At 31.9% G+C, this 18,708-nt stretch overlaps 1 protein-coding gene across 5 annotated transcripts in view; it reads right to left on the bottom strand.

The window, feature by feature from the left end:
• SUPT3H (SPT3 homolog, SAGA and STAGA complex component) overlaps window positions 1–18,708 on the bottom strand; it is a 568,770-nt gene that overhangs the window by 505,802 nt on the left and 44,260 nt on the right. The window contains exon 2 of one of the 5 annotated variants that reach the window (XM_059400349.1): window positions 4,876–4,958. The exons of the other annotated variants lie outside the window; for them this stretch is intronic. The gene's annotated coding sequence lies outside the window, so the exon portion shown is untranslated. The remainder of the gene's footprint in view (window positions 1–4,875; window positions 4,959–18,708) is intronic. 5 annotated transcript variants of the gene reach the window in all.

Genomic DNA, 18,708 nt, shown 5'->3' with positions numbered 1-18,708 from the left:
AACTACTGAATTAACAAAAATGTGGGTGCCTGGGTGGCTCAGTGGGTTAAGCTGCTGCCTTCGACTCAGGTCATGATCTCAGGATCCTGGTATCTAGTCCCACATCACGCTCTCTGCTCAGCAGGGGGCCTGCTTCCCTTCCTCTCTCTCTGCCTGCCTCTCTGCCTACTTGTGATCTCTATCAAATAAATAAATAAATAAATAAAATCTTTAAAAAAAATATATCAGTATCAGTTCATTAACTGTAACAAACACAGAATACCAATGTAAAATGTTGATAGTGGGGGAAATGGGGCTTTGGGAAGGAAAGGGGGTATATGGAAACTCTGTGCTTACTACTCAATTTTTCTGTGGAATTGAAACTGCTCTAAAAAAAGCTATTAATTTTTTAAAAAGTTTTTTGACACTTTTCAGTATTAAACTTGATAAAGATTTCATGTAATAAATGACTACAAAGAAATGCTGCTACATGTATCAGTAATACTGAATAATTCAGAAATATGCAATCTTTAGGATACTTAATTTGGGGAAAAAAAAGATAGCTAAAAAACAAACAAAAGTCCTAGATATTTAAAATAGTGCAAAAGATAAAATATAATAAGTAATTCTTCATTTAACCACTAATCTTTAGGTCAGGTTTTATTCTTCAAAGGTTAATTTTCCTAATAAATGCATATTATGATTTTAAATGCCAAACTATTTTTTCTTAACTTTAGATGAAAATCTTCCCTATATAAATTTTAAATATTTATCTTTTTAAATAAAGTATACTTAATAAAATGTTCCTCCTGTCTATTCCTCCTGTCTAATAAAATGATCCTCCTGTTCCTCCTGTCTTTTTAAATAAAGTATACTTAATAAAATGTCCTATTAGTTTATTAAATTGCTGTAAAAACAGTATTACCTTTTAAAATCCATTAAGGTAAACTTCATTAAAAAAATAATAATAAATAAATAAAATATATTAAGGTAGCTAGGACAGTATGAACTCACATTGACCCTGGATGATGCTTTTTGAGTCTCTAAATATTGAATTTTTATGCTCATTGCCAGATAGCCTATTCTTATTACTTATAATGATTTGTGTGTCTTTTTTATAATTAAGTATTGGAGAAAGGGGAAAAGTATAAAAGCATTCATGTTAAAACTTTATCAAAAATGAGGGCAAAGAGGCAGAATCCCTGTTTATTAACTAGGATAGCATAGATTCAGAGCTTCTTTTAAGGAAGAAAGATTGGTGGAAGGTTGCTCCTTTGTGATGAAATTATATGAGGTCTATGTAATAATAATTTTTCAACTGTCTAATCCTTAGCTATGTGTGTAATAACTGGAATTGCTTAAAATGCTAATGGATAAAATAAGGTGTCCAACAACTGAATTGTAAACTTTTGCTTAAAGCTATCTCATTCCTATACAGCTCATTATTTAAAACTTAAAATATTAATATACTACAGGTCTCAAATTCAGATCAGAACACGGATTCGTTTGCTCCTTATCCGTTTTTTAAAAAGGTACTTTTCCTGTTCAATTGTCGTAATCAGCAGCAGCAGCCAATAAATAATACTCAGTCTACCTAACGTACATGAATCTTCAGAAAACTAATTTACTTTGGATATTATGTCCAATGATGGGTGCAATGAATGTTCTGGAGATTAATGCCAAAAATAATTAAGTCCTTTTTCTACTCAGATTTAAATTCAAATATAAATGGAAAACAGGGTAAATAGTGCATCACAATCACTAATAAAATTACTTCGCATTTTTCTTATTAATAATGAACTAGATAAATTAAAAATTAAGATTTATGATAATTTGGAAATAGTCTACAATCAAGACTTATTTGGATTCCAACCTTATCCCTAAAAAGATCTCAGGGTGCCTTATAAAACTATTTACAATACATAATGATTACATGACCAAGATGAAAATGCAATGCTCAGTTCAACACAGTTCCTAAGACCCATACCTGTGATCTTTAACATAATAAACTAAAAATAGAACACAAAAACAAATTTTTATAAACAGTTTAAGAAGGAATTCCATCATAACATGTAAATTAAAAGTCTGATCGTGTGGTGGGTATTATAGAGGGCATGGATTGCATGGAACACTGGGTGTAGTGAAAAAATAATGATACTGTTATGCTGAAAATAAATAAATGAAAAAAAAAAGTCTGATCATTATTTCAAACTTTTCTTGCCTGTTTTGCAAGAGGCTCTTCACTGGCCACAGATGCATGTCTACAAAGCATAGGCGGCAGGAGTGAGCAAATCTGGCACGCCAGTGCCTGCTTATATACAAAGCTGTACTAGAGCACAGCCATGCCCATTCATTCACTTACTGTCTAATTTACTTACCTGCTTTCACACTACAATGCAGAGTTCAGTAGTAGACAAAAACCCTATGGCCTACAAAGTCAAAAATATATTCTATCTGGCCCTCTACAGAAAAAACTAACAGACGCCTGACAGGGTATTAACTAGTATGACACAGACTCCGGATAAGTAATTTGCATATAGAGATAACAGGCTTCTGCTCATTAAAATACTTCTTGACAGAGTATAATTTAATAGCATAAACAAGTTAATAAGTCAGTACTTTCAAAATACCATTTTCCAATTTATGTTTTCCATGTATAAACTTGTGAAAACCAGTTGTTTTACTGTGAATAGCATTTAAATGTAAAATATAAAACTATAAACTAAAATCTTAAAATTGCTATGTAGAGCCCAGGCTATTCACACTGACTCATTTTTTTAAAACTGACTATACAAATAAATAAAATTTCCCCCGCTATTTGATTTCAACTTGAAATCAAGTCCCTATACAACTTTTCCACAAAATGTTTCACCTTTCAGAACTCACTATTTAAGGTGGAAGATAGTAAAATGAATGCCAGTATACCCTTTGCCTAGATTCACCAATTGTTAACATTTTGCCACATTTGTTTTGTGTATTTATTCATGTTTGACTTCATGAAAATAACTCATTATGCACCTCTATTAAGAATAAGGGTATTTTCAAGTCAAGCAGAGAAAGACAACTATCATATGATCTCCCTGATATGAGGAAGTGGTGATGCAACATGGAGGCTTAAGTGGGTAGAAGAAGAATAAATGAAACAAGATGGGATTGGGAGGGAGACAAACCATAAGTGACTCTTAATCTCACAAAACAAACTGAGGGTTGCCGGGGGGAGGGGGTTTGGGAGAAGGGGGTGGGATTATGGACATTGGGGAGGGTATGTGCTTTGGTGAGTGCTGTGAAGTGTGTAAACCTGGTGATTCACAGACCTGTACCCCTGGGGATAAAAATATATGTTTATAAAAAATAAAAAAAAAAAAAAGAATAAGGGTATTTTCCTATATACATGCAATAGCATTATCACACTTAATAAATATTCCATAGTATCATCAATATCCAGGCCATACTGAAGTTTCCACAAATATCCTACAAATGATTTATAAAGCTCTTTTTTAAAACCCAGCATCCAATCAGGATCCACAAACATAACCAATTGCTGAGAGGAAAGGGCCAAAGTTTTCTTTAAACAATCTTTTTGTGTATACTATGTTCTCTCTTCGTTCTATAAACTTGTTCTCTGGAAAAGCTGTAGGAACAATTTCCCCAGTGCTTTCCTGGCAGAACCATTCAGCAGTGAAAGGGTATCATGATAATATTGGGGAGGAAATTAAATTTCCAATTATCTTGATAGATGCTATTTTCCCTATGAAAATATCTAGAATGAAACAGTAATCTTACCTTATAGTTGGTTACAATTTTTGAATATACCTAACCAACATTCAGTGATCATTAAGTCAAAAATCTTATGACCAATTACCTGCTAGGACTCAAGAATTTTTAATATTGTCTCTAATAATAAGAATTATGAGTAATATCCAAATTGCCATTTTATAAAAAGAAACAACATTTTATAAAAGTCTAAAAGAGTGCTTTAACTGGTCACTTTGTTGCCAGTTTCAGAAGACTAAACATACTCTTTTGTAAATGTATAGTCAATTTTATATAGTTTACTAAAATGAATAAAGTTTTAATCATTCCATAAAACTGGATAGCTTACATATTATGCCTATGCATTTAGAAGCTGACTTTTGGCAATTTGTTTCAATGCTTTCAAGCTTTTACTAAAGTGTAAAACATTTGAACAATGCCTTATTATATCAATATTATAAAACTATGGGGGCGCCTGGGTGGCTCAGTGGGTTAAGCCGCTGCCTTCGGCTCAGGTCATGATCTCAGCGTCCTGGGATCGAGTCCCGCATCGGGCTCTCTGCTCAGCAGGGAGCCTGCTTCCTTCTCTCTCTCTCTCTCTCTCTCTCTCTGCCTGCCTCTCAGTGTACTTGTAATTTCTCTCTGTCAAATAAATAAATAAAATCTTTAAAAAAAAAAAAAATATTATAAAACTATGTACTTCTGAACAACTAGAACCACAAATTTTTTCTTACTACTAACGTAATTAAGGTATATGAATAATTTAACATTTTTTCCATAATTTATTTAATCTTAAAGTTCAAAGTAGAGCAATTTTTGATTACCAAACTTTCTGAGAAATAGAGATTTCCAATGGGAATACTGTCAAATTTATAAAAACAAAAAAAAAATCAATATTCTAAGTGATCCATTTTCAATATATTTTCTACACTGTTAATTATGGCTGAACACAGAGTATTTTCCAGTGTAAATTACACACAAAGCTTAACAAAGATAGATCTAAATCTACAATCGCCTTTACTGAAACCAATGAAAAATCTATACACAGCAATGAAATTGGCATGCAAATAAAAGAACTGTCAAGACAAGTATCCCTAAAAATAAGCCTACAATAACTATTTTAAAGACTGTGTGTGGTCTCACCCATATATTTTGGCAAGATGCACTTTCTCCAACCGCAGCTAGATTCATCCAAAAGCAGTGGCACTGGAGAGCCTCTGTCTCACCTGTCAAAGTTGAAGAACGTTGTTCTAAAGACCACCATGCGTCCATGGAGAAAAGCCACAGTACTACAGCTGTTATTGATAAGCCCTCTCTAAAGGAGAAAATACTTCAAACAATTAAGCAAATCATCCTTAACAGAGATGCAGACAAACAATTTATTAATGTTCAAATGATGAAATGACAAATACCAAGCCCGGTATAAAACAGAGACAATTTCATACACTGGAATACTAAGAGGGGATCTTTCATAAGTAACATTAGCTTGATAGTCTATTATCTCTCTGATAAAATTTCTATACATTATCAATTCAAAACCCTATTATGTTCCCGTATTTAAATCTTACAAAACCTCCCTTATAAAACCTCCAAATTCATCTAAATTTCTAAGGTTCTAAATCCATTCAAATTGCTAACGTCTGACAGCTAAGAGCAGAGATGATTAAGATTTATAAACAGAAACCCTAAGTATATTGAAACCTGATTTTTTAAGAAGATATCCTAATATCTTTATCAACCACATTATAAAAGCAGTTTACATTTTTGCTTTAAACTAACCTCTCTATGGTAAAGCATTTGGACTGATCAGGTAATCTATATGTAGGTTAGTAAAAAGAAACAACAAGAAAAACAAGTACTTTGAAAAGAAATATGCCTTGGGCGCCTGGGTGGCTCAGTGGGTTAAGCCGCTGCCTTCGTCTCAGGTCATGATCTCAGGGTCCTGGGATCAAGTCCCGCATCGGGCTCTCTGCTCAGCAGGGAGCCTGCTTCCTCCTCTCTCTCTCTCTGCCTGCCTCTCTGCCTACTTGTGATCTCTCTCTGTCAAATAAATAAATAAAATCTTTAAAAAAATAAAAAAAAGAAAAAAAAGAAAAGAAATATGCCTCAGTGGACAAATGATGTCCCAACCTAAGTCCCAGTTCAAACCTGGCAATAAAAAACAACTTAAAACAAAATGTAAAGAAATACACCTGGTTAGGTAAAAAGTTTAAATAATCATGACAAATATATCTCATAATTAACTTATTTTTCCTACCAGATAATGTCCTTTTAACCCTTTTTAATACGGCAACAACTCAACTGAAAAAGAAAGCAGGTGTCGTTTTGTGCCTTTTTAGGAAAGTTAATACCCAAAAGGTTCTCATTATAAGACAGTTTCACCTACAACCAAGTCTCACTGCACAAAGGCCAGGTTACCACAGGGCTCCAATGTATTATATGATGTCCCACGGTTTCACTTACTATATTCTCCAAGTACAAAGGTTCCAAAGAGATTAGTTTCACTTTTCCCTAGATATATTTAGTGCATTAACTAGTACAGTTGGGATATTATTTTTCCTTGGTTTTGTCAGTAGCATGTTTGATATAAATTTTATTAAGTGGTAGTATATGTAACATTGCATTGTGGGTAGTAGTTTCCTGCTTTGGCCTAGCCACATCCTCAGCTGTCATATGAGCATATTTCCCATATTTTCTGCAAGTTCTCGCCTTTTTTTTCTTCTTAGAAAAATGACAGCATTAGAAGATGAATTGTTCTAATAATTATAAGAAATATGAATTATTTATACAACTATATTAAATGTAGTATGGACCACTCTATACTTCAAAGAACAAAGGGGGGACAAGGAATACTCATAATTAAAGTGTTAAACTCATGTGAAACAATGAGTCACAAGTAAATTAACACAGAGGAAGGAATTAAAAACTATTAAAAGAAAGAAAATCTCTAATCAGATGCCAATACCATCCAACAAGTGAGGTGTACTATATCAGTATAGAACAATAATTTGCCTTGAATGCTAGAGGCTTCAAAGCCACCAGGTCTTCATTAGTTTAGATTAATGTCAGTATTCCCTACTAGAACCTTAAGAATCTACTTTGAGACTTTGTAGAACTATCAAAACAGAGAAAGAGAAAGAAAAAAGAAAAAAAAGAAAAAGAAAGAAAGAAAGGCCTGGAGGAGAAAGGGAGGAAAGAAAGGGGAAAGAAGAGAGAAATGAGGAGGAGAGAGAAAGTTAAATATTTTCTGTTTTGGCATCCAATTTCCACATAATTTCACTTTAGACAGATAGTTGCTAATACTAAGCAAATGAAGATGTTCAAACAATTATGGACATGGTATTGCTCTGGGTTTTTACATAATTTAATTAAGACAAACTGAGGAGGGAGGAAAAAAAACAACAGAAAAAAATACTCTCAAAAAGTACCACAAAATAACACCCTATACAAACACACAAAAACCATACACGTGCATGAAGTTGTATACATGAACATATACTTCCATTAAAATGAGGAAGTGAAATTAATCTCTCATAATCATAATTTAAAGCATTAGTAAAATTATACATACCTTACTAATACAAAAATTTTTCAAACTATCAACATAAGGCCCAATAAATGTTACATAAAGTTAAACAGCTATACATCAGATCCAAAAAAAACTGTCAGAAAAAAATGATCACAAACCAAGTTGAAACAAGAGATTAAGAAAGTTCCTTACTAAAACCACACAATCAGTGAGAACATTTTAAGCCAAATCAGGATTTCTACAATTTGCAAAATTCCTACACCAAACCATTTGCTTCTATTGTTTTCAATTAAAAGAAAAATAGAGGAATAGTAAATAGGTCTAAAACAATCCCCCCCCCAAAAAAAAACAGACACACACACACACACACACATAGAAATGAGCACAAGATTGATATTAATAAAACTACTCTATTCAAATAGGATAGTTAGTTCAGAAAATAAAAAGTAATTCAAAAGTATCAATGAAGATATATGTAACATTTAAAACACTTTTACGGTATGTAATATAAAAAGTTCAACTTATGTTGACAAATTTATTAAATACAAGGTAATAGGGAAGCAAGATAATTGCTTTACTTTCTGAAACTGAGATTTCAAGTTCAAAGCTGTATTTCATTTCCATGGCATTAACGTATGTAATTTATACAGCCAACCTAAACTTGTTACTTACTTCAACACAGCAAATACTAACATAACCCCAAAAAGGATGGAATTTTGAAGATCTACGGTTTCCATTTCTAATTTTAAGCATAGTATAAATCCATAATCAAGAGCTTTACTTTCAGTAACCTATGAGTCAGTCTCTTCATCACATGTAGTATTATTTCTAATGAAACAAACTGTCAGTTATCAAATGTGCACCAATTACCACGGTTGTTTTAAAATGTTTACCACAAAGTAACATTTGCTCTAATGAGGATATATTTTAAATTTAGGGAAAAAAGCATGTGGATAATAAGTATACCAACTTTAAAGCACATGACTTCTCTTTCTCCTGCCAGAATTTGATGGACCTCACGGGAAAAGAAAGGGCATAATCAACAATATCTATTAAGCTCTTATGCAATAAGAGTAATCATCCAGACCAAAAAATTACATACAGGACAGTTACCTGCAAAAAGAGAACAAGCAGTTAAAAAACACACAGATGTTAAAAACTGTTCAAATACATAGAAGTCAATTTGGAGGGCCAAAGTTTGCTTAATTTAAAAAAAAAAAAGGGGGGGGGCAAATACTTAGCAAAAAATTGGGGTTATAAGATGTCAAAGAATCCTTCTGCAAAAACTAAAAGTTCATTCTAAAAGAGGAAAAGCATTTACTTACCACACACACTGTAACAGCTACCTAAATTTTTTTCAATTACCTGATTCTGCTATTGTTTATGTGCATATGGCACTATGTTTGGAAATTCCACAAATTATATAGACATATCCCTCCTTTAACATTCTCTGGAAATTAATTCATAGATCACACTGGTACACCTTATTTATGAAAGAGAATAACTGAGTAGCTTACACATTAAATGAAAGTTTTTACTTTCCAATGTAAAACCTGTTTATACACACCATGAGGCATAATAAATCTGTTTTAAAATACACTAAAATGTATTTCTCATTTTCTATCACTAAGAGTTTATTATGAAAAAGTTCTGGGCATTTGAACAATAAAGGACTGAAGTCATCTCTTGTCTTCCCAGTATATTCTGGGCACAAGAATTTTTTGTAAAGAAAGTTATGAATGTGTTTGTACATTTATCTTTATCTAGTAAAAAACAAAAACAGATAATGAACTCTGCTAGGAAGATCAGAAGCGGGAATATTTTGGCTATAACACCATCCTTAGTGTTTTCCAACCCCAAACTCGTTATACCCCCCCAAATAATGTTTTGTAATTCTCTGTCTCCGCCCACCCTCCCAGTCATTTACTTCACGCCACTCCTAGTTACTATCACACTAGGAAGGAGTCTAACATGCAAATTCAGAGTGGCGTGGATAAATGGAAAAAAAAAAAAAAAGTCTAGAAAATTGGTCTGTTCGGCTTTATAATTTTTGTTGAAAAACACCCCATCACTCTCAACTGATGAAAACAGGAAGCTCTATTCATAAATATGAAATTCTCTGCCTATGATATATAATCATCCTAATAAGAAAATGAGTTCTATACATACATGTCCAAAGGGGCAAAAAAGAAGATAGTTTCACAAAGATGTTTCCAATTTTCTTCTGAATCAGAATTAGCAAATCGAGACGACTAACATACTCTGTCTGTGTGGATTATTCCTTACTACACACAGCATTTTGTAATTTATTTCAAAGCTTCCATTATAAACAAAAAATACAGCTTCTGTTAACCCACTCCATTCTGAGCTTATAAAGTCAATAACATTGAACAATATAAGTTACAACATAAGAATTTTACTTTATAGATGTATAAGATTTGCTATCAAAGGCTCTGTTAAAGTTAATATCCAAATAAAGTATTTAAAGAACTATATAAAATGAATACATTCCCTTGAAAAATAAAAAATTACAAGCATAAAAAAAAAAACCCTAAGATTCATCTAATAAATTATGTCACAGTTCTTGCCATTCACTTTTATAAGATCCTCAAACTGGTCATGAGGTAAACATATACATAACACAAAAGCTACTAATTACATTTAATCTTCATTGTAAGAGCCGGCATCTAATATTGATCATACATTAACTAGACAGACATGATTTAGTATTTGTAAAGGAATCTCCAGACTAACACTTTCATGACAGCCAATTACAGTCGAGCCCAGCAAGCAGTTTGCAACCAGACCTTAAGGAAGGTAAACTTTTTTACAATGAGTTACAGATTCACAAGTTTAAGGAGACAAGAAAAAGAAAAACAGAAGGACTCCAATCACCCAGCAAATATGAAGCAGACCCCAGAATGTGATACAATCCAAAGATGTAAATTATTGTAAATCATCACTGTTGTTCAGAATTTCACACAGCCTCTTGAGCCAATTTTGTTCTTTTCCACAGACACAATAATGAACCAAATAAAAGGGAGGAGGAAAAAAAAAAGAAAAAAAATGTGGGGGTCGGGGAACAGAAAGGAAAACCTTAACTGCAGAGTTCTGCTGTACAAATGTGTAACCTTACAGGAGTTTGGTTCCTTCAGCATTTGTATTCTATCCAAATCCTCATGAGTCACAAAAATTAAAAAGCTATATCCTTCTGGATGCCAGGAAGGGCCTTACCACAAGCCTTTTGTCAGAGAGAGAGAGAGAGAGAGACAGTGAAAGAGAGAGAGCAAGAGCAAGGGGGGAAAAGCCACAGTGGTAGGCAGTCCCACTTTACTTTGAGTACTGTGAGGTCACAAACCACATGATTCTGTCTCTCCAGTAATAGTGCTTGCAAAAAAAAGGAGTTTTAAAGCTTTTGCTTTTTTGGATTGTGTGAATGCTTCATTCGCCTCACAAACAACCACAGAACCACAAGTGCGGTGCAAACTTTCTCCAGGAGGACAGCAAGAAGTCTCTGGTTTTTAAATGGTTAATCTCCGCAGGTCACTACCAGCCACCGAGACCAACAGAGTCAGTGAGTGCTCTCTAACCACAGTCTATGCAGTAATAGTAGGTCCTTCAAATATTTGCTCATTTTCTTTTTGTTTTGTTTCCTTGCTTTTCACATGTTACCAGCTACATAATTTCTTGACAGAAAAAAATAAATATAAAGTCTATGTACTCCAGGCATACTGTAAAACTAAAACAAGGTTTGGGTATGGTTTGTATTTTCAGTTTAAGGCTACAAGCAGAATTTACAACAGAGTGTACAAGTTCTATCTGAAAAAAAAAGGAGGGACTATGGCATCAAACAGCCTCTTCAGCACAGTGACACCATGTCAGCAAAACTTCTTTTGGGGTAAGTGTTATCATATTTTAAAAATCCTATAAGAGATGAACCTGTTAAACAAAAAGGTATGTTTCTTGGATAAATTGCTAACTTTTCCGGGTAATGTTGTAGTATATTAAGTATTATGATGATAATGCTATTTTGTTGCACTGAAAAATGGAAAATGAAAATGCTGTACATATTTGCATTTGGAATCTGTAATTTATCTGCTTCTCGGAGTAATGACTTGAAATAGAAAAATGACAGTATCTTACAGTAGTCAAAATGTTTTCTAGAGCTGTAGAAATGAGGTAGTTAGAAACAGTAAAAGAAAGTTTTAATATTCTCATTAACCCTCACTGCAATAAAATGAGACACTAAATTAATCAAAGTATTATGAAGTATTCACCCTGGCAGCTCCCAATATTTGAGCAAACTTCAAAAAGGAAGCAATTTTACAAAATAACAGACCACAGAATTATCTCGACATTATGCTCTACCATTATGCTCTAGTACAGAAATAAACCTGAAGTACAGTTAACATTTTATCCAGCTTGACTAAAAGAAATCTATTTGTAATTTTAAACTGCATCATAAGATAGATGCACAAGCTTGTTTCTAAACAACTTTATATAACTGAAGCATATATTCATATATAAACTTATAAGCATGTGATAGCCATTTTTAAAAGATCTTTATAGTTATCCAGGACATCCAGGATATTAAAAAGTCCACAGAAGTCTTTGAAAACCTACACACAATTACATTTTTCTATGTGATTTTAATTTTACATGTATATACTATTATCCACATGGAAAACTTGTTATAAACACACAGCAAACACTGAAATGTCTAGGATTCTTTTAATCATATTCTCAGACCTACCAAAATGAATAGCGTTTAGTCTCATGAAAAATAAAACTCCGTAAGGATACCCTGCATGATTTTAAAAAGCCATACCTATTAAATCATGCTGAACTTTGAAAGAAAACAGGCATAATATAGTCCCTTAATATTCAATTTCAAATTAGTGTTGATATACAAAAGTAAACTACTTCAATATTCATCAGCTGACACAGTATTATAGTAAAATATCTAAACACTTACAAGATTTTCTTTATGAGGTCCAACATGTTCCAACTACAAGGCAAGTTTATAAAATTTTCCTTTATCCTTTAAAATAAATCTTTTTGCTCTGTATACCTGTATTAACTTTGCTTTATAACTTACAACTAACGATTGGAGTTTCCTTTACTCCTCCTACTTCACACATTTTAACTGGCTACCAGAGGATCAGTCTTAGTTTAGGTCAAAGAGAAATAATTAAACCTGAAGGAGAAAAAAGGTTTCTCTTAAAAAGGTGAGGAAATGCAGTTTGTATTTTACCAAAAAAATATAAAACTGCTGTAGTGACTCCCTCAGTAGTTGAACATGGTCCCCCCCCCCAGTTATAACACATAAAATAATCACTGATTGTTTTTTTGAAATGTAATGATAGGTAATAAACATTACTCTAAAAATTTCTGCATTAAGGAAGCAAAACATACAAACAATTAGGCTGCATTACAGCCCCCACTATAATTACAGCTTATACATGGTAACTTTTGCAGTTCCTACGTAAGAGATAAGGGAAAAAATGGTTAAAACTATTGTTATATGAAGGAATAACTTGAAACAGGCATCTCAAGCAGTTAACTTATTCTTTCACAATCTTACTGTTTAAAAAGCAATACATTTTTCTAACCAGATGGGGAACCATACAAGTATCAAAGACTACTTCAGCATTAGAAGCAAAGACATTAACACTCTCACAAATAATATGTTAAAATGCTCTTTATCCTGTCTTATGAAGGGTCTTATATTTCCTGTGACAACCTTAATAACTATTTCTACAACAAAATTTCTAAAACCGGACCAAGTTTCTAAACAAGGCAGAAGAGTAAGCGAAATAGATAAAGATCATCTATCGCATGTCATATATTTTTAGACATTGTAACTAATTCTTCCTCTTCTAAAAAGTGGGATTTAGTGTCTCCCACCCCCAAATAGTACTTTAGCACCTGGAGGACAATTTAAGATGAACCCACTACACCAAACTAATTATAGGTGTGTAGTGAACATTATGTATAGGTTGTCATCACACTGCAAACATTTCCTCAGCCCATAATCTATCTGAAGTCTAAAACCTCACTTCAGGCCTTAAATTCTCATAAATGATTATCAAAACAACCTAATTAAAAATCAAAGGTATGTGCTCTAATGTTGTAAAATAAGTTTTTTGAAGTTTAAGCTTTCCCTAGGTGAAGGACAAAATTGGCTCGCCTCAGTATGAGTGAAAAGTGTGTGTGTGAGGGAGAGAGAGAAAGAGACAGAGACAGGAAGATCTTTCAGTGTCTGTTCTCTCAGCACACCATTTACCTTGAATTGAACAAGAATTTTCAATCTGCATTATTCAAAATCTACCCATTATTTATGATAAAGTTTATTGAAAATGACAGATCTGACTCATGGAGTTTCTTACAATTAAGAAGTTAATTATGACAATATATCAGCTGATTAAATTTCTAAATAAAGCCTTTGTAACTGACCATAGTAACTGAACATGATGTGTAAACATTAACTTCCAAAATAATAGCTATGGTCCATATCAATAACTTCATAGTTTCAAGATCTAATAATGTTGAAGTGTTACAACTTGCTTTTAACAGCTAACTTCCAAAAGCCAGGGAGACAATTTAAAAAGTCAAGAACATACACAGAAGACCATTCCAACATATATTAAAAGTTAAAAATGTCGATGCAATTCCCAAAAGACTCATAATACAAATTATTCTGAATTATAATAAATAATCCCAATTTTACATGAATAGCTGTTAAAGATCTCACTTTTAAAATTTTAAAAACATTTTAAAATGCAAAAATTTAAAAGAAATCACAGAAAAATATTTTTGTTAGTCTGTATGAACCTCTGGATAGTCTCCAAATCACAAGAAAGGCATAAAATATACATGATAACATTATGATACATTTTAGTTATTTTAAAAGAACAAAAAATTAATCTATTCAATTACACCCTTCAAACTAATCACTGATAGTTTGACTTGTTTAAATCAGTCATGCTAAAATTAAATTCAGTAAGATAGAAATGTTCCAGTTTGTTAAAAGAACACTGAAATATTTGATGGTTAAATAAACTGCAGAGGGAGGAAAAAACTAACTCATTGAAGGCACTAAGATTTTATCAAACACACAGAATTAATCTTTATTGAATAGAACCATTCACAAATCAAAACTCACTGTACTTCAATACTTTCAAGCAGCGCTAATCAATTACAAACCTTTTCTAGTGCTTCAAAACTCATGTGCTTTCAATTTTATACACTGGTGGTCTTCAAGTACTGTATTGGGGCTGAGTTAAGACATTCTGTATCACAACTTTTTTTTCAACAAATATCCTTCTAGAGGGCTTTTTTTTTTCCTCTCTAGAGCTGCTCAAATGAAAACTGTGGTAATATTTTTATACTGTACTTCTTTGTTGAAACTAAAGGTTAGGGGTTACCTAAATACCTCAACTGTATATACAAAAAAGGGAAAAGGTAAGTATTCATATAAAAAAATCCAATGGGACTGGATTATTTATTTTTGCATTTCCTATGATTAATGATGCACCCGTACCTACTTGAAAACTGATGGCAAAACAGGGTAACATCTCAAATTCCTGTCCAAAGCATACAAATATCAACCTCCCATACTGTTCTAGCCCTTGTTCCAAGAGACTAAAATGTGACAATCCTGATAGTGAAGTCATGCAAAAGCTCCTCAAAAGCATTAAGATCACAAATGCTATTACCTAACAAAAGACTTTAACATAAAGGGTTCACTGAGACAGCCTACTTCTACAGTGTCTCTTTAAAGACATTACACATTTGGTCAAATAGACAAATACTTTCAATATGAAAAAATCCTTCCTGCAAATAATAAAATTATAAATGTGACAAAGTATGACCATTTTTTCTAGTCATTTACTATTCAAGACTTATTAAATGGGAGCTAGTAAAACCAAACATAATTTAGGCAGAAAAACCCCAATAGGCTACCTGAATGCACTATTTTTTTTCTCTTATACCAATGAATCCCACTGAAAAAAACTACCCCCCCCCAAAAAAAAACTCTGTCCCTGAACTCCAGTAATAAGGATAGCAATAAACTCCAATAGTCAGTATTTTCTAAAGAGCAAAATAATCAAAGCTGTCTCAAGTATTAGGTAATTCTTCATGAAATCTAAAATGTTTACTATTTTAAAACAAATATTTAGAAAAGGAAGTCTCACATCATGAAAATATACACCTTAATACAATACACTGCCATTTCAAAGATTATGGAGTTCAGTGACTACGTGTTTTGATTAATGTGTTACAATTCAAAAAAGTAACGGGGATATTCTATACCTTATTCAAAGGGAATTTCCTCACAATTGTCACCACAGCTGACCACAAGCTTTTGTCCATTCAATAGCAAACCTATAAAACAAGCTATACATTCCTACATAACTTTTTAAAAAGATTTGTACAAAAACTGAGCTTAAATGTTCTTTTACTACAATGTATGTAATATCTTCATCTTACATTGAATTCTTAGGCATTTTCCCCCCTTTATACTATTTTTTTAAGAACATGGACTCAAGGTTTGGGACAGTATTAGATGAATGTAATTAACACCGTATCAACATTTCAGGTGTTTGTTGTGATTACTGAACAGGATGTTAACTCTAAAACATTTTTTTCATAAATGTGCTTTCTTTTGACTAGAAAATAAAAATCCCATTATTTACCAGGATATACAAAACAATTTCCAAATAAAATTAGGTGTAGAACTAAGAGTCCTTCAAAAGCTAATTGCTACAGAAGCATTTAATATTTGCACTGAAAAAAATTCATTTATTAATACATCTCCTATAAATACCCTACATTCTCATTAATATTCATAAATGTAACATCAAATATATATTCTAGGACCAAAAATCATACCAAATGTGATTTTGAGTCTATTAAAAAAAGGAAAAATGTTATTTCATCTTAAGTGCTTTCCATTTTTCAAATTAATTGCCCACAAGGAATTCTGTACCATATAGACATATTAAGTGAATCCAACTTTTCATAATACTTAAGATATTTTAAAATTATTTTATTGATGACAGAAAATTTGCATCGTTAACATTATTCTCAGACATGTATTTAAGATTATTGTGGAAATTAGCTTAAATGTTCTATTATCTGCATTATTTCTATTTCCATCCCTTAAGAAATCACACACAAGTTACATTAGAGAAGTGACATTCTTAACAAGGTACAACAAGGCAAACAAGGCAAACAATTTTTACCACAAAATCAAATAAATTTTATTTTACCTTTCATTTAAAACTGGCTTTTAATTTTTTTACATCTATAGTAGCCACTAAAAATCATTATGCCATCAACTAGAATTACATAAAAGCCTAAGTTTAAAACTCTAAAATTTATGCATTTATAGGTTCCTCTAAAATTTATATGGACCTTGAGTGTGCCCACCATTGTTTACATATTCCTTATAGGCAGATGTCTTACAATTAAATCCATTTTGGTGGTTCAGTATAAGCAAAAAATAGTAGTAATAATAATAAAGGACAAATGCTAGCCAAAGCACAATTAATGACCATCAGTAAGGTTTTAAAACCTATACACGTACAAACTCTGAAAAAATGAGAATAATGATGTTGCGCTATTCCACAGAACATTATATGAAGGTGGACATATTTTTATACAGAAACAAAATATATAACAAAATATAACTTAAATCTCTTTCAACTATTAGTCCGCTCAAAATCTTAATACAGTCTCTGCATTTGCATGTGCATACAAAATCACACAAATGAGTGACTACAGAACTTACAATAATAATTGTAAACAAAGAGAAAAACAATTATAAATTATGTAACTGAGGTATTGCTTATAGTTCTTTTGTGAGAGATAACCAATTCCTTTTTGCATGTATACTAACAAAGAAATGTCGACTCTAAAACCATTAACAGACATCAAGCAGACAACCCAGTCTACCGGGAAACTCAAGATAAAAATAATGAAAAACTACACCTGTAATATCTAAGGACATTATTTTCCAGTTATAAACTTAAAATAATTAAACAATGATTATCAGTTAAACAAATTATTAGTTCACAAAGGTAAATATGAGTGTAACCATTGTGTTAACAGACACCTATTTAGAGACATTCTCTCAAACAAGAATTCTGGCTTGGAGGTAAACAGGTATATTTTCTATATATATACTTACTGCCTATATAACTTGTGAAACAATTTAAGTTAGGTATTGTGATTTTTAATTTGCTTATTTTGCTTTAGCCATAATAATTATAATTCTACTTTTAATTTCTCCACTGAACATCTCAATTTAAACTTCAAATTTCCCAGATAATCTTTACATGAAAAGGTATTATTTCTATCAAATGATTAAAAATTATTTAAATGAATCTAAGCAAAGTGAATTCACTGTGAAGCTAAAAGATAATAAAGTGCTATGTTTTATAATCAATATTTTAAACCACTATTTTTAATGTATTGCTGTAACATGGTCCTAGAAAATAGACATAAAAATGTATCTAAAAGATACAGGGTGCAAGTTCCCTTTAATCAATAATATTATAAGACTTGTTTGTAAATATAGCTCAAAGATAACTTAAATGAATTCTCAATTTCATAAAATTTTACCACCTTACAGAAATCTGCAATATTAGATATATATACTGTATTACATATAGCACAGAAAATCTTCAATAACTTACATTATATCAATCAGTATATTTTCCATAACATGAGTAACTATAAAAGTATGTAAGCATTTCATACTAAGGATACCCAATTTGAAATATCAGGACAATATAAGAAAATATCTGAGAAAACTTCCATTAAGACAGTAACATCCTAATATCAGGCATAATTGGTTATAAAAGGTAATCTAGTGAGATTAATTTTTATTAATTAACCTCTCATGAAATTGGTAAAGCTTTTAAAGTTATTCGACTTCTGACAAAATGCAGAAAATATTGCTATTGCTCTTTCAAATAATTCAACACAAAATGAAAATATTTAAGAAGATAATCCATAAAGCAGATAGTACTTACAAAAACAATGTACTATAGTACCTTTGTAAAACAATATAAAGAGAAAAGTTAATGTAATTCAAACTTTTGATCATTAATTCAACCTCCTCTCCATAATAGAAACTCTTATTTTTTGTATTATTAAAACCTGAATGTTCACACAGAATTCTTTACATTCTCCAAGTTGTTAAAACTAAACACATACAGTATGTTCTCACTCACTCTCTCTCTCTCCATACCCCACTTCCCTCCCTTCCTCTTTGAGTACCTTTATCTTAGGAGGAAATCTTATAACATTTTTTTTTAATTTTTTATAAACCTATATTTTTATCCCCAGGGGTACAGGTCTGTGAATCACCAGGTTTACACACTTCACAGCACTCACCAAAGCACATACCCTCCCCAATGTCCATAATCCCACTCTTA

Source organism: Mustela nigripes, chromosome 5 (assembly GCF_022355385.1).
Source record: "Mustela nigripes isolate SB6536 chromosome 5, MUSNIG.SB6536, whole genome shotgun sequence".
Classification (NCBI taxonomy): Eukaryota; Metazoa; Chordata; class Mammalia; order Carnivora; family Mustelidae; genus Mustela; species Mustela nigripes.
The sequence above is the reverse complement of the archived record's forward strand: the minus strand, read 5'-3'. Positions and strand labels throughout refer to the sequence as shown.